The 24,176-nt window shown below is 37.1% G+C and overlaps 1 protein-coding gene across 2 annotated transcripts in view; it reads right to left on the bottom strand.

The window, feature by feature from the left end:
- acot11a (acyl-CoA thioesterase 11a) overlaps positions 1-24,176 on the bottom strand; it is a 69,122-nt gene that overhangs the window by 43,046 nt on the left and 1,900 nt on the right. The window lies entirely within an intron of this gene.

Raw genomic sequence — 24,176 nt, 5'->3', positions numbered from 1 at the left:
TGTAGAGATGGTCCTAGTTTATAGTGTGTCAGAGAACTTGATTTTTACTATAACAATGCTTGTGTGTTAAAAAAAAAAAGTTTCACATTAGGTTTTCTTTGCTATAAGATTGTGAAAAACAAAAAGACAAAGATTCAACATTTAGTACAAGAATATCTGCTGCAGTGCTAACATTAGTGGTGCAATACCTGTGAAAATGCAAAAGCAAAGCATTTTCTTATGTAGCTACTAAAAATGCATAGCTTCCATTTGCTCACAGAGAATGCATCCTGAGCATTACTGCTGCTATAGAGATTCCTAAACATGCTAGAGAGCTGGGCAACATAGACAAAAAATTGTATCACAGTGTAATTTTAACTTTGAATGTTAATATCATCATATTTTTTGTCCACAAAATTTCAACAAAACAGGTTTTCCTATTAAATCAAGTCTTGCATAGCAAGTTTCCACACTGAAATTAAATTTTATTTCATACATAAGTAAATGCACACAAGGCTTAAGAGTATTATACAAGAATAAAGGGTGTTTAAAAGATACTGAATTTTTAACATTGTTTTGCTACTAAGTTGTTCCTTTATTATTTGAACTAAAGTAGAAATTATATTAAGCACTTTTAAATCCAAAGCAATGTAAGATACATGAACATAAATTAGGTAAATGTGTAACACTTCAAATAAAATTCTAATAAACTTAAAAATGTACTACTAAAAAAACCTTGCAGAAATAAATCATGGCATATTCAGGCATTGAAGTAATAACTAAGCATTCAAATGACTACATACAGAATTTATAAATATTACAAATATGCTATTTTCTAAACTCAGTATTGCATATTAAATTTACAGACATTTTCTTTTCAGTAACTTAAATATAAATACTACTTAACATCAATAAAATTAAAAAATAACATCATAGTAGTGTCACATTATTAGTGAATACCAAAGATTAAGCACAATATTAAAACTACTGTAATGTTTAAAACACTTTTAGAATCAGGTTTGACAGCAGGTCTTTTTCAGGTTTATAAAATATGCTGGATTCAGTACACGAAGGAGACTGAAGATGGTTACTGAAAAGTAATGTTTAACAGACAAGTCACAAACTGTTTATTAACTTGAGGGAGTGAGATCATCCTTTCCATACGAATACTATTGCTTTAAATGTTTAACTCCAGTTTTTACTGAAATTTAAACATTTCAGGTTTAGTTAATAACCTGAAATGGTTCAAAGGTTTAGTGGTAATTGTCACAGTAGTAAAACAAATTGTTTCCATAATCTGAAAAATACCATAACAGGTTAACAACTTACAGCTTTTCTGCTGCAATGAAAGTTGGGCCTTGAAAGCTGACACAAACTGCTATAGGTGTCCTAACTTCTGTTGATTACACAAACTGTCTCTTTATACAAGCAGTGCTGGAAAAATAGCGTTGCTACACCCTCTGAGGCAATATTTGGACAATATTACACTATATGAAGTAGTATATTACTATCATATTGGCAAGAAAAAGGCAATTAAAAAAAGAAATCAAAACAGACCATATATCGCTTAGACAAAATGCAAAGAAAACTTATTTGTCAGTGAGTACAGTTTCTATCATTATCAAAAGGAACTTGGAAACTGACAAGAACAGGTCTGGCAGGCTCAGACCTCAACAGAATCAGAAGTTTAATAGTCAACAGCTTGTGTGATATTTGCATTGGACAAAGCTTTTGAATGGACTCTGAACTGAGCTCAAATCCAAGCAAATTACATATCATGTTTAAAGGACCAATGCTAGTTTTTCCAGATGCATATATTTAATAATATTTGGCAAAAAAATGTTTTTTTTTTTTACATGTTTTGAGTATACAGTACCACTGGACAACTGACTGATATTGCAACACAAATAAAAAGTCACTTGCATAATAACCAAAACTGTGTTTAGATATCTGTTTTTCCTTTCCTTGTAATCACAGCAGTTGCTTAACTGTATTGATAAAATCAGCAAAAGTGGCTGAGCATGATGTGATATTTCCTGAGAACTAATCAGAAACCAAACTTTTATTCAAATTCGTTTTGAATTTAGATGTAACTGTTTTGATACTAATTATACAGAGGATTGTGTGTCTTAAATATAAAAAGCCATATCACTAGTGTAGAGATATTTTCTGATCAAACCTTTCCTTAATTGTCCCCTTTATCTTGGATTGCTTTTGGGTATGAATAGCTAATAGCTCGATAGCAATTACAAAAATCATTAATAATAATGAATACTCTAGTTTTATTCTAATCTGAAGTAACTCATAGTTCATATTATTAATACAGAACAAAGCTTTTAGTCTAGTGTTAAATAACTTAAAATACAGTGGCCAAACCCAAGAATTATGTGCTTGTTATATCTTTGTGCTGACAATTAAACACTGAAGGCATGGGTCAAAATAAGTGAGGATTATATTGAGCAGGACTGGCCATAATCAAACCTGGCTGTGTTCAATCAGCTGACTCTTATCTCCTTAATTGTTTTGACCTCCATATTATTGTGTCCTCCAGATAGAAAAGAGCCACTTGTGGTGGCTTAGACATGTCCTAAGGAGGACCCTGGGCTACTATACCTAGAGTTGCTACACGCGCATCTCACTGGGTGGAAACCCTGAGATAGACCCAGGACTTGGCAGACAGTTTATAGTTCTCAGCTGGCTTAGGAGCATCTGGAAATTCCCCAGGAAGAGCTGAAATCTGTAGCAGGGGACAGGGAAGTCAATGCGGACCTGCAGGCCTGATGCCACCGAGACCTTGTCCAGAAAAATTGGTTAAGAAAATGAGATGCAGTAATTGGGTTGATTGAACTACTCTTTCCATGCTGTGTCAGTGTATGTTGGATAACTGTTTATCTTATAAATGAAATAAATTTAAAAGGTGTTATATGCTTACCCACCCTTTAATATTACATTTTGACTAACACCTGAAAACACTGTCAAAAAATTAACAGGAATGTGCAAACATTTTCACAGCATTGCACATGGCATATTTCATTCACTATTGCAGCAATTAGCTTTACACACAAAAAAATAAATCAGCCTCAATTACCATAAGGTACATGTACACACAGACTACATGCAATATATAGATATCATATACAAAAAAAATAAAATCAAAAAGAATACTGTGTAAAAATAAACACATTGACATTTGTTTCAAGGCAGCATGCTCTCAGAAGATAAAAAACATCAGTAACAGATAAGATTCCTTGAATGGTCCTAATGTCACTACTGTAATTATCATAACAACCACCACCACCAACCCCATAAGAGTCTAAGTGATTAGTACATTGTGTGAATGAACTCTAGGACTGCATTCATTACCATTAAAACTAGTAAAGTTCACTACTCAATAAACAAGATAGATGCTATTGACACCGATTACTGCATTCATTCATCAGCAAACAGAAATTTGAGAGAAGCTGAAGCAAGGCACTTTGTATGAATATGATGTTGATCCATTCAATTGCTAAGTTATACCAGGCCGACTTCAGCATACCGAAGGACAATGGAAGGAGATCAGAGTCCCTGAAGTAAACCCATCCAAACACAGCACTTGGATGTAAACTCACAACAGCTTGAGGTTGCTTTAATTATGGTGTTAAATGTCTTATTAATACATGATTTTATTCAACTTGCCCTCTCTTGTCTGGGTCAAGTTCTGTAATTAATTTTTTACCCACTTTTACCAATCCAATTTTCTTCAAACTCTGCGTGCATGTTGATTTCCGGTGACAATGCAATATTTCATCAGTTCTGACCCAGGATCTGTACATTAATTACACCCAATTTAAATTTTTAATTTCCTTATATTATACTTTTACAAAATAGACACACAGTGCTTTTTGCCAACAAATACATGAATTAATGGCGTTGGTCATGTGGTTAGCATGAAGGACTTTAGATCAAATGGTCAAAGATTCAAGACCAATGTGGACAAAAATTTTAACCAAAAAAATCATTCATTAATTGATATTGAAGTTTCGTTAAATTACTTCAATATGAAGATTAAGCAGCATTAGTCAAGTACTCAACGTGTTGGACGTTCAAACGGTCTTTAATTTTACATCATTTATATAGAAATTTGGCGAAATACTCTTTTTAGTGATCTGGTGATATTGGCTCACTGGATGAAGTGCTGGGCTTTTCTAAGTAAGATAGAAGGGTCGATTCCCCAATAGAAAACACATTTCCAGTACTTCACAATTTGATTCCACTTTGTCACTAATGTACTATGTGGCATTAAGGCAGTGTTTCTCAAACTACCCCCTGTGGCTGCAGGTTTTGTTCCAACCATATAATCATAAAAAATCTCATTTTATTAGCTTTTTTTTTTCTTTTAAAACATAGGAGTATGATTTTTACAAAGGGAAACTCTCTTTTGTTGATAAAATTTATTGATAAAATTTATTCAATTAAAATGCAAAGATTCCATAAAGGATTCCAAAAAACTAACATACAATTTGAAAATTTATCCAATTATAAACATTATCCTACAAACTTTAATCATTATCCTACAAACTTTAATCAACTTTTAAACATATATTGTTTTTCAGGAATTAACAAATTATCTCTTAATAATATTCTATTTGCCAGCAATTGTTTCAAATTATTTTTTCTGCATCAGAATGATGCTTATATGACTGATCATTCATTCCAATTTTTGATAATGCACTCTTCTTTTTCCTGCATCAGGTGAAAGTTTGGATAATACTGGGCTACTCCACCAAAACATCTTCAGTGTGGAAATGAAGTTAACATGACATGAAATTACATCTGTAACACTTGCTCAATTAATGCCTTGAATGGAGGGATCAAAACATAACATTTCAAGTGTGAAAATTTACACACTTGAAGAAACACCACCCTGACAAACAGACTTTCCAAAAGCAAAAAAATCATATACCACGGTACATAAAACCGCACAAAAACAAAAAGCAGCAGCTGCTCAGCCCGTTGATCAATTCCTTGAGGGGGAAAAATTTTTTTTATATTGGACACAGTCCTAAGACCAAAACAATCAGAAGATAATAAAATTTAACTCTCAATGGCCAGCCATTTTCTGCTATAGAAAATACAGGGTTTTGATGGCTGTTGGAGTATTCCTAGTCATTTCTATGATGTAGCCCTGCCAGAACATAATACGGTGGCATGTCATATGTGGAAACTATTTGCTAACTATGTCACAGTCATAGGATATACCAAAAATATTTAGGATGTCTGATGCAAATCCTGCAAGTGTTTTCAGTGTTAACAATAATTGTGAACGACAGAATACAATTTTGCACAGAGACAAAGCTCTGGGTCAAACACAGGTCCGGTACTCTGTTGCAGAAAATAAATAAGAGACTTGGGCCATCATTATATATGCAATTATTATATGTTCGTCCTTTATTCACACCTACAGGGGAATCCCATGTGCTCTTTTGTTAACAGCATGGTACACTGAGAAAATCTAACAGAAAGCTTCCTTTAATCAGCTAGGTTCATTTACATTTAATGACACTGAAGCATTTAAAACACACCAATTGGCATATAGGCCACATATATTTATTATATAAAGTCCCAAAACAGTTAACTATTAAACACCATGAGTGATAACTGCTTAAAGAAAATAAGACTTAGTAAATGTAAACCATTATCAGGGAACAAAATATATAAACAAAAATGTTGTATAAATTATGTCATTTTCTTATTTAAAATTTACTGGTACAAATGTCTGGATGTTATAGTTAAACAGGCAGGCAGTTTCAAGAACATTTTCATACAGAAACTCTCCAGAACAATCAAAAAAATGTTAAAAATATGGAAAATACCTAAAAAGAATTTTCCCATAGGAATCACTGGCAATACATTTAACATTGTAAATGCTACTGAGGAATAGACGATCCCAAGTTTGTTATGTATGGCCCCACATTTTACATCTTGCCACAAATTATGATGTACTATTCCACTGGAAAACCTCAGGTGTGAATGTGATCAGCAGAAGTATAGTGGGTGAGACTATACAAGTGCAATAAGCCAACTCTTGTCTATAAGCCATACAAACTAAAGCTATGAAGCTGAAAATGTTTCAACAAGTCATTATTCCTAGACGGAACCATCCATTCTATAGCCTTCATATATGCTCTAATGTCTAATCAGCAGGGTTACACAGAGAACATAATCATACCCCTTGCTGCATCTGAACAATTGATAAGGGGATTTGCTGATCTAAAGCCTTAGCATCTAACATAATTCCCTAAGTCAATGAATTAAAATAAATCACACTGTATTACATGATATTATACTGTATTGCCACAAACCAAAAGAGAAATAATGTTCACTTATGTATTATTTCATGAAATTTTTCCCAGCTATTTACACACTTCTACTTAATATTCCTCTAATAATACAAAGTTAGACTTAACAAGCATAATACAAATTCTCTAAGTTATAAAACTGTAAACATTTGCAAAATGAAGAATTTAAAAATAGGAGATTAGGGATTCCCACTTGCATTACAAGTTACTTATGTTAATCTTTCAAATATGGAAATTGTTTCCATGAAAATACAGAAAAAAATAAAAGCAAATTATATATGTTGTGCTTAATCAATTTCTACTAACACAGTTTCAAAGTATGTCTCTCTCAAAAAACTACTACCTAAACACCTTTTTGTAACTCATGGGATGGCATGGACTAGCTTTTCAGAGCCTGTTAAGGTGATGCAGTTCCAGAAGCCATTGATGGAAGTTCATCCACAAAAGAAAAGCAGAGAATAAATTTAAATTCACAACAAGAAACAGACAAAACTTTAGAATTCATAATTTCTTCATTTAAGTGGTCGTACAGCTGATTAAATTCAATTTAAAAGTTAAACTAGAAATACTAGAATTTAAACATGGTTTCAAATTAACCATGATAGTCTAAACTCCTTTTCTAGAGTTGGTTTTCATCTTGCACCCACTGCTTTCAGGATAAGCAATGGCTTATGACAACCCTGAATGGAACATGCAGATATGAAAATTGATAATTTCCCATTTCTCAAATTAAAATAAAAGATCAGGTTGTAGATAAAGTTAGGTAATTGTGTGCACACAGCTATATTCAAAAAATACACTAGGATAGGAAAAAGTACAATTTTGAGGTATAAAATTCAAACAGTTCCAGAGTGCAGCTTCATTTTATACCTAATACACAGGTCTCACGTGCACAGAGAGTGAAGATAACATTCATCTAATTGCAAGGAAAAGAACACAGAATGGGAGCACCTTTAAACATTTATTTCTGGTAGAATTATATTATGTGAAATAAAACAAATTCACTAAAGGCTATTCTTAAGCAATATATATTTTGCTCATTCTCAATCATGAATCTCTGTGGATACAGGTTAAGTGAGGGTTCTTAAATCAAGCAGTTGGTTTGAGCTGCAGAACTTGCATTTGTAGGTCACAGTTCAGAAGCGACTCCACTTTTACAGAGTACTCATCAAATGCAATAGTTAAAAAATGGGACCCCTTGTAGGACTGCGATAAGATAATAGAATGAAGACAAATTCTTCAAGTTAAACATAGTCGAAGACAAGTTAAACAATTCCCGATATCTTTAGCTTCATCTTTTTTGTTTTACTTTACAGTTATATACATATGCCCTGGATATGACGTTAAAAACTTCATCCAGCCCTGCAAGTGGTCCTCCAACTTGTAAAGAAAACTTGGGGGATGGTGGCAAGATTGGCACTCCAACCACCGTGAAAAAAAATTCACACAGCTCAAAACGACAGACAGGACTCCTTTCTGGTGTCCGCAGGAGTACCTCTGGCCATAGAAAGGCTGCTTGCATTATAAAGGGGATGGGGGAAAGCGCTTGAGAGCCTCAAACCCAGAAGAGTTAAAACTGACAGACAGCCAATGGGGTCAGGCCTGTTGAGGATAGGAACGTGTGGTGCTGAGACATCACCCACTGCACAGCAGCACTTGGGTCCCAATTTGAGGCCGCCCATCCGGGCAGGACATGATGATCTTTCTCTGCTGTCATGGGGAGCTTCATAAACTCTGTAGATGGGTACACCTTTTATTGGTCTGGTTGCTCCGATAGCGGTCATACTCAGGAAGTAGCTGTTGATGTGGTGAATCGGCTCCTTCTGATGGTGTCCGATGTCACTACTTTCACCAAGAGTATTATGAGACTCAGATTAACCCAGCCACAGAGGATGCACAAACCAGTGTGTTTCTTCGTGCCAGGCCCAAGCCGGATAAATGGGGCGAGTTACGTATGTGTATATGCGGACAATACTACAAATTTCCATGCCGGATCAGTCGAGCCCTGGGTTAACAATGACCGCCAGCAGGCAACTGTTGGCCGAAGAAGGAGAAGAAGAGGGGAGAGATGTGTCCGAAGGCAGGAGGAAAGTAAAGAGAGTGGAACTGAGGGTAGGAACTTTGAATGTTGGCAGTATGACTGGTAAGGGAAGAGAGTTAGCAGATATGATGGAGAGAAGGAAGGTTGACATATTGTGCAAGCAAGAGACTAAATGGAAGGGGAGTAAGGCCAGGTGGATTCAAATTGTTCTATCATGGTGTGGATGGGAGGAGAAATTGGGTAGGTTATTCTAAAGGAACAGTAGGTCAAGAGTGTTTTGGAGGTGAAAAGAGTGTCAGGCAGAGTAATGATTATGAAGCTGGGAATTGGAGGTGTGATGATGTTGTTAGTGCATATGGTCCGCAAGTTGGGTGAGCAATGGGTGAGAAAGAAGATTTTTGGAGTGAGTTGGATGAAGTGATGAACAGTGTACCCAAGGGACAGAAAGTGGTGATTGGAACGGATTTCAATGGGGATGTTGGTGAAGGTAACAGTGGAGACAAGGAGGTGATGAGTAGGTATGGTGTCAAGGAGAGGAATGAAGGTCAGAGGACAGTGGATTTTGCCAAAAGGATGGACATGGCTGTGGTGAATACGTATTTTAAGAGGCAGGAACATAGGGTTACGTACAAGAGTGGAGGAAGGTGCACACAGGTAGATTACATCCTATGCAGAAGAGTTGAACTGAAGGAGATTGAAGACTGCAAAGTGGTGGCAGGGGAAAGTGTACTTAAGCAGCATAGGATGGTGGTCTGTAGGATGACGGAGATTAAGAAGAGGAAGAGAGTGAGGGCAGAATTAAGGATCAAATGGTGGAGGTTGAAAAAGGAAGACTGCCAAGGATGAATTTAAGGAGGAGGTGAGACAGGCACTGGGTGGCAGTGAAGAGTTACCAGACAGCTGGGATACTACAGCAGATGTAGTAAGGGTGACAGCAAGACAGGTGCTTGGCGTGATATCTTGAAAGAGGAAGGAGGAAAAGGAAATGTGGTGGTGGAATGAGGAAATACAGGAGAGTACAAAGAGGAAGAGGATGGCAAAGAAGAAGTGGGATAGTCAGAGAGATGCAGAAAGAAGGAGATAAGGCGCAAGGTGAAGAGAGAGGTGGCAAAGGCTAAAAGAAAAGGTGTATGATGAGTTGTATGAGAGGTTGGACACTAAAGAGCGAGAAAAGGACCTGTACCGATTGGCTAGTCAGAGGGACCATGCTGGGAAAGATGTGCAGCAGGTTAGGGTGATAAAGGATAAAGATGGAAACGTACCCACAAGCGAGGAGGGTGAGTTGAGCAGATGGAAAGAGTACTTTGAGAGGCTGATGAATGAAGAGAATGACAGAAGTGGTTGGATGTGGAGATAGTGAATCAGGATGTGCAGATTAGCAAGGAGGAAGTAAGGACAGCTATGAAGAGGATGAAAAAAAAAAAAGGGGAAAGGTTGTTGGTCCAGATAACATACGTATGTAAGCATGGAGGTGTTTAGGAGAGATGCCAGTGGAGTTTTTAACCAGATTGTTTAATGGAATCTTGGAAAGTGAGAGGATGCCTGAGAAGTGGAGAAGTGTACTGGTGCCGATATTTAAGAATAAGGGGGATGTGCAGGACTGCAGTAACTACAAGGGAATAAAATTGATGAGCCACAACAGGGTCCCTCGAGAGAAGCTGTGGTATTGTATGAGGAAGTCAGGAATGGCAGAGAAGTACAGGATATGTACGAGGGGAGTGAGACAGTGGTGAAGTCTATGGTAGGAGCGACAGATGCACTCAACATGGAAGTGGGATTACATCAGGGAGAAGGTTGAGGAGACCCTGGAGAGATGGAGATATGCTCTAGAGAGGAGAGGAATGAAGGTCACTAGGAACAAGCCAGAATACATGTGTGTAAATAAGAAGGTCAGTGGAATGGTGAGGATGCAGGGAGTACAGTTGGACAAGTTTAAATACTTGGGATCAACAGTACAGAGTAATGGGGATTGTGGAAGAGAGGTGAAGAAGAGAGTCCTGGCAGGGTGGAATGGGTGGGGGAAGAATGTCAGGAGTAATTTGTGACAGATGGGTATCAGCAAGAATGAAAGGGAAGGTCTACAGGATGGTAGTGAGACCAGCTATGTTATATGGGTTGGAGACTGTGGCACTGACCAGAAAGCAGGAGACAGAGCTGGAGGTAGAAGAGGTATAGATGCTAAGATTTACACTTGGTATGACGAGGATGGATAGGATTAGAAATGAGGACATTAGAGGGTCAGCTCAAGTTGGATGGTTGGGAGACAAAGTCGGAGAGGCGAGATTGCGTTGGTTTGGATATGTGTAGAGGAGAGATGCTGGGTATATTGGGAGAAGGATGCGAAGGATAGAGTTGCCAGGGAAAAGAGGAAGGCCTAAGCGAAGGTTTATGGATGTGGCAAGAGAGGACATGCAGGTGATGGGTGTAACAGAACTCAGATTAAGGCACTCTCTGGGTGCCTTGTCTGTTTCAGTGTATGCTCTGACTGTGGTGTGCGATATCTTGGAGAGGGGGACATTTTAATAGCAGCTTTGCTCTGTGGTTGATGGGTGCCTGTTAGATGACACTCCTATGGTCTTGGGTGATTTCAATGCGACCACTGGCACTTATAGGGCTGGCTAAAAGGATGAGATCAGACCTCATGTTTCTGGTGACCATGGTGAAAGTGGTTCCTTGACTTTGCAAAATATCAGGAACTGTGGATCGCTGGATCCTTGTTCCAGTTCCCTGAGCCATATCGTTGGACTTAGTAATCCAGTACTGGTGGTGCAATAAAGTAGATTGATCACATCCTCATGGGCAGATGCTGGGGACTCTTCTAGAACTGCAGGGTCCACAGAAGTGCCCAGTTTGTGAATTTTGACCAAAGACTTCTTGTTGCTCCTCTGAAGATTCAGCTTAAGTCCAGTAAGCTACCACCTACTAGGAGAATGAGGCTGGACCTGGCCACACTCCAAGATCAGGGACTAATGTGTTTGCACACAGTTTCCTAATGTGATGTGGGCAGCATTCTGTGACAAGACCCTGAAGGTTGCTGAGGGTTATGTTGGTGTTACCAGTGTGCCTAGAAGGAAGTGTTTCATCTTTTGCAGGGCAACCTGGATATCAAAAGGAGTCGCTGCGCACAGCTTGATGGCAATTCCGATCTGTACCGGGAAATGAGAACAGCAGCTGCAAGGGCTCTGAAGGCAGATAAGGAGGTATAGGTTAGAGGAATCTGTGAGCAGGTGACACAACATCTACGGTGTACTGACCCACTTACTGCTTACAGAGGAATCGAAGCATTATACATATCCGAATCTGTTCCTTGGCGAGTTGCATTCAGGGCAGGTGATGGAATGGTATAGATTATAGATACCTTCAGTAAGTCGAGTGTAATTGTGGAAAACAATTTAGATCAGCTAACATCACATTATAATGTGACCTTGAGAGATGCTCCGGACACAGTGGCTCCCCTTAAAACAAAAATGATCAAAGCACATAGAAACTCTCCCTGGTTTAATGAAAACGCTTGAGCTCTTAAATTAGAGTGTCGAAAACTGGAGCGCAGATGGAGAACAACAAAGCTACATGTCTTTCAAATTGCATGGACAGAGAGTGTTAATAAATATAAAAAAGCCCTCTTTAAAGCTCGCTCAGAATACTATTCTACATTAATAGATAGCAATAATAAAAATCCTTGGGTACTGTTTAGAACAGTGGCTAAATTAACAAATGGGAATTCAGATCAACAGTGCAAAATACCAGCAGATATCAGTACAGACTTTATGAACTTCTTCAGTGAGAAAATTAAAAATATAAGATCCCAGATCTCAGCATCACAGTACAAACCAAATACTAGCTTAGCAGACCCTGCCGCACATTGCATTCAGCACTTTAATAATTTTAATCCTGTAACTGAGCAGGAAGTCTTAACTTTAATTACTAAAATGAAGCCCACTACTTGTTCCCTAGATCCAGTGCCAACAAAACTAGTAAAAAGTGCAATGGATGTTCTTGCAGCACCTATTCTAAACATTATCAATAGTTCATTACTGCATGGCACAGTACCTGATGCACTAAAAGTGTCAGTCATTAAACCTTTACTTAAAAAGTCAGACCTAGACCCACACATACTAAATAATTATAGGCCTATTTCAAATTTACCATTTCTCTCTAAAATACTAGAAAAGTATTGCCAGTCAGCTTCAGTCACACCTTACACATTACAATTTATTTGAGAAATTCCAGTCTGGTTTTCGCACTGGTCATAGTACAGAAACGGCACTAACACGGGTTGTAAATGACATTCTGATATCCTCTGATGAAGGAAACTCCACTGTAATTATGTTGTTAGACTTAGCATTTGACACCATTGACCATTCTATATTACTGCACAGGCTAGAAAACGATGTTGGGCTTACAGGCCCCGTGCTCGCTTGGTTTAGTTCTTATTTATCAAATCGATTCCAATATGTACAGAAATGTGCTGACAGTACTCCATCATTATACACAGAAGTTCAATATGGTGTCCCAGGGCTCAGTACTGGGACCTTTACTGTTTTCACTTTACATGCTTCCACTGGGATCTCTCATTAGGAAACATAATGTTAATTTTCACTGTATGCAGATGACACCCAGTTATACCTTTCATTTAAATCAAATGAAGTTTCTCCGATGTTGTCTTTAATTAGTTGTGTTAGTGAATTAAAGGAATGGATGAATGAGAACTACTTGTCTTTAAATACAGATAAAACAGAGATGTTAATTGTTGGAGGGAATGACGCTGATCACAGCAATATTTTGTCATCATTTAACTCAGTTGGAATCCCAATTAATTTTACTGAATCAGCCCGCAATCTAGGAGTTATCTTTGACTCTAGCATGTCATTTAAAGCACATATTACAAAGTTGTCCAAAACATGTTTCTTCCATCTTAAAAATGTTAGGAAATTAAGGGCTTTCTAAATAAACAGGATTCTGAGAAATTAATTCATGCATTTATCTCTAGTAGGATTGACTACTGCAATGCGGTGTTCACTGGCTGTTCAAACTGTTCTTATACAGCCTCCAGTTAATCCAAAATGCGCTGCAAGAATTATTACAAGAACAAGAAAATATGAACACATAACTCCAGTTCTTAAATCCTTACACTGGCTCCCAGTTAAGTTTAGGGCAGATTTCAAAATCCTCCTTTTAACATATAAAGCATTAAATGGCCAAGGTCCGCTTACTTGTCTGAACTTATCATGACTTACAAACCTGAGCACATTAAGATCTCAAGATGCCGGTCTGCTTAGGATTCCAAGGATTAATAAAATAACAGTGGGAGGTCGAGCTTTTAGTTACAGGGCCCCTAAACTGTGGAATGGTCTTCCTGCTTCTATAAGAGATGCCCCTTCGGTCTCAGCCTTTAAATCCCGGCTGAAGACTCACTACTTCAGTTTAGCATATCCTGACTAGAGCTGCTGATTAACTGTACATACTGCATCTCTGTTGTTAGTCATTAGCACTAAAACATAAGTAACATGATAGTTATAATTTGAATACTAACCCTCACCTATTCTGTTTCTTTCTCGGTACTCAAATGTGGCAATTGGTGCCACGGCCCACCTGCCAAGTTGTTTGCCTGCCTATGGTAAAGTCATCCCTGATGGAGGATCACAGGAATCATGGGAAAGAGGGGTCCTTTCATCGGATTGGCTGGCAGCAACGTTTCAGCCGTGGAATGGCCAAATGGGGGAGGCAGCTTGATGGATGAGGTCTCCAGGACTCTAAAAATGTCTAAATCTTATTATGTGATATCATCTACTGTTAAATTCTGCTCTGTGCTTCTAAATTTTTTTTACTTTTATGCTTTATTAAGGATTTGTTCTGTTCTGTGTATTGTATTGACCCCCTTCTTTTGACACCCACTGCACACCCAACCTACCTGGAAAGGGGTCTCTCTTTGAACTGCCTTTCCCAAGGTTTCTTCCATTTTTCCCTACAAGGTTTTGTTTGGGAGTTTTTCCTTGTCTTCTCAGAGAGTCAAGGCTGGGGGGCTGGCAAGAGGCAGGGCCTGTTAAAGCCCATTGCGGCACTTCCTGTGTGATTTTGGGCTATACAAAAATAAACTGTATTGTATTGTAAAGGTCCTTACAGATGACTCTGCAATTGATAAATGCAGGCTGGCAACTTTGAACAACTATATAGGTTTAGCTTTTTTAATCTTTCCTCTTAATTCAACCCCTGTAACCCTGGAATCAGTCTAGTTGCTCTTCTCTAGACATTTTCTAGTGCTGCTATGTCCTTTTTGTAGCCTGAAGGCTAAAACTGCACACAGTACTCCAGATTAGAACTCACCAGTGCATTATAAAGCTTGAGCATAACCTCCTTGGACTTGTTTCTTAGAAATCGCCTTAGTCAATGGGTGGGCCTCTCTGGCAGTGTCTTAAATTGGTTTGAATCCTACCTGGCAGGTAGAAAATTCTTTGTAAGTTGTGGTAATTATACTTACAAGACCCATGATATTCTATATGGTGTTCCACAAGGCTCTATCCTGAGTTCGCTGCTCTTTTCAATTTACATGCTTCCGTTATGTCAGATTATCTCGGGGCATAACGTGAGCTACCAAAGTCATACCAAAGATGACACACAACTGTACTTATCAATAGCGCCTGATGACCCCCGACTCTCTTGATTCACTAACACAATGTCTTACTTGTGTTTCTGAATGGATGAGTAGTAATTTTCTCAAACTAAATAAAGAGAAAACAAATTTTAGTGATTGGCAATAATGGATATAATGAGGTTATTAGAAATAAACCAGATGCATTAGGATTAAAAGTCAAGACGGATGTAAAGAATTTAGGGGTAACTATTGACTCTGACCTGAATTTTAAATCACATATTAATCAAATTACTAGGACAGCATTTTTCCACTTAAATATAGCAAAAGTTAGACATTTTACATCATTGAAAGATGCTGAAAAATTAATCCACACTTTAGTTTTCAGTCGACTAGTTTACTGTAACGCTGTCCTCTCTGGACTACCCAAAAAAGACATAAATCAAGTGCAACTAGTGCAGAATGCAGCTGCTAGAATCGTAACTTGGAAAAGAAAATCCAAACACATCTCTCCCGTTTTGATGTTACTGCATTGGTTACCTGTGTCATCTAGAATGGACTTTAAAATCCTGCTTATAGTTTACAAAGCCTTAAATAATCTTGCGCCATCATATTTCGGCATGTCTTACACCTTACACTCCAAATTGTAACCTTAGATCTTCAAATGAGTGTCTGCTTAGAATTCCAAGAGCTAAACTTAAAAGAAGTGGTGAGGCGGCTTTCTGCTGTTATGCACCTAAAAGCTGGAATAGCTTGCCAATATGAATTTGCCAGGCTAATACAGTGGAGCACTTAAAAAAACTGCTGAAAACACATTTTAACATGGCTTTCTCATAGCTTCATCTTAGTTTAACCCTGATGCTCTGTATATTCAATTAATCATCATTATTAATCATGGTATTCATATTCAAAATCCGTACTAACCCCTACTTTCTCTTCTGTTCTTTTTCCGGTTTTCTGGGGTGGCGACCTGCACCGCCACCACCACCACCTGATCAAAGCACGGTTATGTCCCTACATTGATGGATTAAAGGCCAGAAGTCCACATGACCATCATCGTCAAGTTCTTCCATGAGAACCCTGAATACAATGAGGACTGATCACTTATGTTAGGTAGAATGCCTAGAGGGGGCTGGATGGTCTCGTGGTCTGGAACCCTTGCAGATTTTATTTTTTTCTCCAGCCATCTGGAGTTTGTTTTTTCTGTCCTCCCTGGCCATCGGACCTTACTTTTATTACATGCTAGTGTTCCCTTATTTTAATTCTTAGTCTTGTTTCTCTTCATCGTCTAAAGCACTTTGAGCTGCATTATTTGTATGTTGTTGTACTCCACACATTTTTCTTAATGGCTTCTGAACACTGTCAGGAAGTTGATAGCTTAGAGTCCACTATGACTCCTAAATCCTTCTTATAAGGTGCACTCTCGATTTTTTGATCGCCCTTTGTGTATTCAAGCCTAACATTTTTACTTCCTATGTGTAATACTTTACATTTACTGACATTAAATTTCACCTAACACAAATCTGCCCAAGCCTGTATGCTATCCAAATCCTTCTATAATTATATAACAGATTCCAAATTATCTGCTAATCCACATATCTTGGTATAATCTGCAAATGTAACCAGTTTGTTACTTATATTCCTATCTGAATCATTTTATATATATTAAAAATAGCAGCGGCCCTAGCACTGACCCCTGAGGAACATCCCTCTTAACTTCAGCCAATTCTGATGAGGTTCCTCGCACTATCACCCTCTGCTTCCTGTGTCTGAGCCAATTCTGCACACCCATCTAAAAACAGCCTCAACTCAGTTTTTAGTTTGATACCCAACCTCTCATGTGGCACCTTATCAAATGCTTTCTTTCTGAAAGTCACGATAAAGAATATCATATGCTCCACTTTGATCATATCCTTTTGTTGCCTCCTCATAGAATTCCAGCATGTTCGTAAAACACAACCTCTCTCTCTTCTGAACCCATGCTGACTGTTCAGAATAACTCCTGTCCTTGCCAATCTTATCCTTAATTCCTTCTATTAATTTTCCTGTGATGCATGTTAAGCTAACTGGCCTATAGTTGCTTGGATCTGCCCTGTCACCCTTTTTATATAATGGGATGATATTTGCCATTTTCCAGTCCTTCAGAATCTCTCCAGTGCTCAGTGACTTCCTAAAAATACGTGTCAAGGGTTTACATTTGTACTCTCTAGCCTCCTTAAAAACTCGTTAAAAAACGTTAAATATCATCTGGTCCTGGTGATGTATTTGATTTCAGCCTATTTAATGTGAGCTGTACTTCTCCCTCTACAATTTCCAAATCCCTCAGTACCTCCTTGGTAGTCCCATTTACCTCTGGGAGGTTATCCACTTGCTCACTTGTGAAGACCACAGAAAAATCTAAGTTCAGGGCATTCATCATTTCATTGTTTGTACAGTATCTTTTAATTCTCCTTTACTATTTCTGATGCACATCACCTCCGCATTGACCGTTATTTTACTACTAAAATACGGAAAGAATCTCTTAGGGTCTCCTTTCGCCTTATCTGCTGTATTCCCCACCAACTGTCTTTTAGCCTCCCTGATATCCTTTTTAATGGTTGCTCTTATGTTCTCATATGCTCTACAATTCACTTTGCACTCAGTCTTGTATGCCTTTAAAAGCAGTTTTTTCCTTTGCAGCTTCTTTCTTAAATCGGTATTAATCCATTGTGGAGATTTTTTAAAATGTCCTATTAATTCCAAATGTAGGTATGTATCTGTCCTTCATTACATGTAAAACATTTTTAAACCTGTTCCACTAATCCTCAACGGTCTCCACACTTAGACTTTGTCGCATCTGCTCAAAATTTGCCCTACCAAAGTTCAACTTCATTTTAGTCTTTGCATCTGCACTCTTACAAAATACTGAGAATTATAGTGACAATTTAGAACATTATACTAGCAATTGATGCACGTAAATCATAATAATTAGGTATAGAAGACAAAAATAAGAATTATGGGAATCTAATTTGGTGCTATTACCGAAAAACTGCCGATCCTGGTAGATTGCAATTGAATCACCAACAGCGAAACCAAGATCAGGAGACAGATGGAATCTGTCTTGAAGCTTCACAGGTGTGTATGTGCAATCTTTTCAAAAGCTGTTTCAATGGTCATTTTGGATATGTCCGTGATTACTGCAGTGATTAAAACAAAAAAAACACACACACAAAAGAAAATGATCTATGTCCAGATCTTTGAATCTTCGAACCAAAGTACACTAGGTAGATCATATTGTTATTCTTACACTTATACCACCATTGCCCATCAGCCAGCAAGCAGTTCTGAGAATGCCCTTTTAATCATGCCAAAAAGATTTGAATATATGGAATAAAATAAAAAAATGCATTCAAGACATGGTTTATGGATTTTAGCAGCGCATTCAGTACAATACAACATCACCTAAACAAAACAGTTAAAGCTTTTTGTTAATTCATAATAAACATTAAACGTTTACAATTGTATTGTCATTCACATTAACTGAGGTTTAACTACATCATCACAAGGTACTGAGGAAATAAAACAGTAGAATATCAAATGCTAAATATATTTAGTGCTAATAACAGCTTAAATTGAAGTCAATGAGATGTTCATTCTACAAGGAAAAACACTATTCCAAGTTACAGTACCTAAATAAAAGGATAATTCAATAAGCATTCAATAAATATTTGGGAATCGTTTTATTATGAATTGAAATTATGTTTTTGCCCTGGATACAGTGAAGAATTAAGCAAAGAATACTTTCTTTACACAAACTGATGGGTTCCAGTGCTGAATAATCTATTTCACAAATGTTCCATTTGCTGATTTGGCAGAGTGAGGTGTCATTTGGTTTGGCCCATTACTGAAAACATGCATATACAAGATGTTTTTATGCAACAGTTGATTACAGTAGCAAGATTAGTCAATTTTATTGGCCAGACATCTACTGAACTATACAGGTATACAGAACTTTTCCTGAAAGGACGATTCATATTCCTAATTATACTTTATGTTTAGCTTCTTTGCCGTTTTAGCTATTTGACAAAACAATCCTATAATAAAGAACAAAAACAATATAAAACATTTTGCACATATAGTATACAGGTTATTCCGCTGTTAAGAAGCTCAAAGAATAGTTAACAAGATTAAATGTTAATTTTACATGGGCCAAGGGAAGTACTATGTTCCCAATGCACTCAAACAGGAGACACACCACACACACCAAGTGCCCCACTGATCCAACCCCTGTGGTCAAAAACCATGCCAGAATGTTAGCTATGTGTAGTTTTCCTCGCCACTAAAACACACAAAATTTAAATTAACAAAAAAATGTGTATTTACAGCTTAAAGACTAATAGAAGGATTCTTTAAAAAAACACAAACTAACATTTTAAATAAAAAGGCAACTGTTGCAATGCACAAACAGCCATAAAGAGTGGTACTCAAAGGCAAACTAATTAGGAGCGAATTAATTCTCCAGCAGCGACACAAAATTAAGGGAAATCATTCATACCCCATAAGATAGTCTATAACCGTTATAAGATTATTTGTATGGAATACAACAATGCTCTTCAAAAACTGGAGTTAATCAGCAATTTCAGTTTTTTGTCGCACAACCAATCTTTCCATGTGATTCAACTTTACCCACCATGTACAGAAATCTGCTCATTCTGTAAAAAGAGAATTGTTAAAAAAAAGCCAATTTGCATTATTTACATACTTTATTGAACGACAGAAGGTTGCATGTTTAACATACATATTGTTTTGCTAATTAAATATTTAATCAATTGAACAGCTATTTTTGATGGACAGTCAAAATTTCAAATTTAATGAACAGACATTTCACACTCAGTTTGGACTAGGTCTTAAAATTACAGTAATTGTTATACAGCTTATTTAACAAGAGGCCTGCAAATGTATTTAAATGTTGTATGATATTTTACTTCAGTTTACTTATTTATGAAGTGAAAAAGCATCACCTCTTCCATTGATTAAATCAGTTTTGGAAAATGATTTTATAGAATTAAGAAAAACTTTATAAAAAGCTCCCTTGGTATTCAGGATGAAACTTAACAATGGCTTACTCTCATCTTACATTATATTTACACTGATAGTGTAGTCATTCAGCTCAACCTTGCTTGTCAATAAATATTTATGTAACTTGTAGAAAAATATCAAGTAGTACTTTGGTTACCCCCAAATTACTGTAGGCCACCTTATTCTGTCTATATGGTCATCTGTGTACACAATCTCTGTGCCCCATCAGTGCTCTTGAAAATTAACTTAATTCAGGTATACTCCACTGCACTAATTCTTTCCATGATTTTTAAAACTTTAGCTGTCACTTCTTAAAACTGAAAGATGAAGTTCCTCCAGTCTTTCTACTATTTCACAATCCTTTAGTTTCTTTCGTAATATGGTAACAAAAACTGTACACAATATTCTAGATGACGCTTCAATAGTTTGCTTAAGTTCTAAGTTATTTCTTCATAAACATTGTATACATGCATTTTTTTACAATGTGTGTGTAATCACAAGACACGGATCAATACTCAACAAATGACTTGGTTTAAAAAAGGTGGACATATTTGGTAAGTTTGTTTTTTTAGCTCTTCTACTGTACCCCAAATACTCCACTTTAAAGCAACAGTGAAGACAAGAGTTTTTATTTTAATTTATAGAAAGCCTTAACTTTAGAACATAAATTTGTGGCAAATGAATATATTTCATGTTTGCGAAGAAATAACCGACTTGAAAAATATTACATTTCTCCTTTAAGAATAACTCCTCTTGATTTGTACTAAACACAGATTTTAACTAAAAGCCTGTTTAGCCTTCTTAATGTCTTCTAAAAACTTCCTCAAAACACCCTCACAAATGTCAAAATCAGCCATGCTGTAACCATGTCTAACATTTTTTCTACATGTAGCACTTTAAATTTCATTCAATGTATATTTGCAAAAGTCTGAATTCTGTCCAAGTTTCTGTAATAATTCTGCTGATTCTACAGTACACACCAATCCTCGTAGCTTAACATTTATCAAGATTAATTTTATTAAATAAAAAGCAGGCCAGTCAAAGATCCCTGAAACACAGCAGGTTTTGAGTCACCCAATTCATGAAAACATTCTGTACATGATATCCATTTACTTTCAATGTTTGTGCAAGCTGTGCACAATTCTACATAATGAACATTGAACTCATACTTTTTAGTTTAATCACTAGCCTACCATTTGATAGCTTATCAAACACATTTTCAAATTCAAGATATCCTATGCACTCTTCTCATCAAATGCTTTTACTGCTTCCTCAGAGAAGTCCAGAATATTGGTGAAACATGAACCCCCTGTCTACGCCCATGCTGACTGATCAGCAAGTACTTTACATGTACTGCTCAGACTTTTCTTTAATGACTGCTTGCATTAATTTACCCATGATTCTGAATATATTACAACTTTCAAGTCTGATCACTAGGAACAGCCCACTTCATTTTCTATATAATAGAAAAACATTTCCCCAGTATGCCACCAATATAAAAATTACAAATTATGTGTTTATGTATGTACTGAACAGCAAACAAGTCCTGGAAATTTACTTTAATGTTTATAAGCCTTGAAGCACTTAATTCTTTCAATTTCCAACTTAATTAACATAACTACAACTAATGGGAGTTACCGACTTCTTCACATTTGAAGATGTCAAAAATATGCAAACTGAAAACACTCACTTTCCTCTTCCAAATATTTCATTTTGGCCATACAGTCCCTTGTGCACTTCAACTTTATTTCTCTTCCACTCCTTAAACACTAGAAAGAGCCTAATATCAGCTTTTGCATCTCTCACAATATTCACATCCAATTGCCCTTTAACATTTCTAGTATATTTTGCCACAGCTCTTATGTGCTCTTAAGCCCTACAATTAGCACCAGGGTTAAATTATATGGCACACATATTACAGAAGCATTTTCATTCAGAATGTCTTTCTTAGCTCCTTATTCATTCACAGCAGAGTTCACTTAAATGGCTCAATGCCTCAATTTCAGAATGCAATACTACACTGTATATAAAACATGTTCATCCAAAAACAGTCATTTATAAATTGTCAATTTATAAAACATACCAAATAAACAGGGCGGTCCTCCACCCATTCTTTTCTAATAAATGTCAAATACCTCAGTAGAGATGGGCATTTTGAGATTTTGATAAGAAGCAAGTGCAACTTTCTACTTCCTTTTACATTATTTATTAATGCAGCTAGTTTATGAAAAGAATCACTTTACACTTAAAGCAGGGCTAAACAATAATTACCCAATTGCCTTATTTAAAAATACACAACCAACAAAAAAAATTAGCACAAAAGGCAATCGTCCAGTAGAACTTGAAGTAATTTTCTTACTAGTATTAGGGAAACAAATTTGTCAACTGGGAGCAGGGCACAACTGTCTCATTAGCAATAGGAATTATACTTCCAGTTAAAATACTTGAAGCTAAAAATGCAACTTTATGGCACAATCAAGAACATTTGAAAAAGTAAAATAAAAAAAAAAATACCTAGAAGTAGGGGTCGACTAGATGTGCTAAAATTAAACTTAAAAGTTTAAAACGTTTCTTCACTGAAATGTACTTTTTCTTTCTGCTTTCGCCTCCCTCCTCAATGCTCCACCACCTCCACTTCTAACTTCCTTGAGTGTTGATGACTTTGCTGCCTTCTTTCATAAAAAGACACTTATAAGTGGCCAATTCACAACCCCTCAACCAGTTATCCTGCTTCTTTACTCACACAGTCCCAACACTCTCCACTTTCTCTCAACTCTGACAATGCTGTGCCTAACCTCTTTTCAAAGCTGCCCCACTACCTATTCTTTTAGACCTCGGCTCCTTAACACCTTTTCCAGGTTCTCTCTCCCACACACGCCTCAACACCTCACAAGCACATTTCCTATGACTTTTAAACCGGTTCGGATAACCTTAGATTCAAATCTGACTTCAATGAAGGCCATTTCACTGAGGCAGCTCCACCATTGTCAAAACAATACAGCTGGCTAGAGATTCCACTATGTCACCTGTTCTCGCCTTTCTTGACTTGTGCATACTGTATCTTCCTTCTTTGATACAGTTAATTATAACCCCCTGGCCACCTTTCTCAAACTAGGCATCACTGGGAATGCTTTCCAAGTCCCATTTCTTGGACTATCTTGTCAGCCATCACTGAGAAAAGAGCTGTCAGTGTTGTACCAGTTTAGCACTGGCAGTGTCCCAAGAATCTGTTCTGGGCCCTTTCCTGTTCTAATTGTACACCTCCTCACTAAGTCTTATCATGTACCATGGCTTCTGATGCAGTTCCAAAAATACCCAATTGTACATGCTATTCCCTTTTGAAGACAACATGGGGTCTGTCAGAATCTCAGCCTGTCTCAGTAAAATCTATGACTGGATAAAGAAACACTATCTGCAACTCTCCGATCATCATACCTGCCAGCCATTTGATTCAACACTTTCATCACTTAACAATTCTGTAAAACTATGCTTATAATCATCAGCACGGACTGCATTTGTATGTAATCAGCTATATTTTACAGATCCCATTGTAGCAGTTTCCTCTTCATGAAAATGTAGTCTGTGCAACATGTTCAAGATCTGACTGTACCTGACCTTCAGCTCAACTTCGTACCCACACACTGGTCATGATGCACCTTAACTTCACTAACTATACACTGGCGGGATACCAGCATGTACTCTTAGACCAACACAGATGCCCCAAAATGCAGATGATGTCTCATTTTCAACCAGCCAAGAGAGGTGAATGTCACTCCACTGACTCCCAGCAGCACACATCACGTTCAAGTCATCAATACTGCTCTACAGATCACACTATGGCAAAGTAGATACTCATTTTTGGAGACTCATTTTCTATGCTCCTTCTTGCCCACTAAGGTCTGCAAATGACCAACATCTGGTGATACAATCTCCATGTGGCAACAAATGTCACTGGCCTCTTCTGTGTAGCCACTTGCAGGTGGAATGAGCTGCCAACCTAAGTGTGTTGAAGAAACATCTGAAAACTTACCTGCTTGGCTTATGAGGCTAGATCATTTTTATAGTTATGGCAAGGCTAATTTACCTTGTGCTGTAAATGGTTTAATGGTTGTTTATTTTCAAGCTCTAGAGAAGTTTTCACTGGCTTCCATTCATTTTTGCAATGTAT

The sequence above is a fragment of the Polypterus senegalus genome, chromosome 14 (genome assembly GCF_016835505.1).
Source record: "Polypterus senegalus isolate Bchr_013 chromosome 14, ASM1683550v1, whole genome shotgun sequence".
NCBI lineage: Eukaryota > Metazoa > Chordata > Cladistia > Polypteriformes > Polypteridae > Polypterus > Polypterus senegalus.
This window is presented reverse-complemented; position numbering and strand designations above follow the sequence as displayed.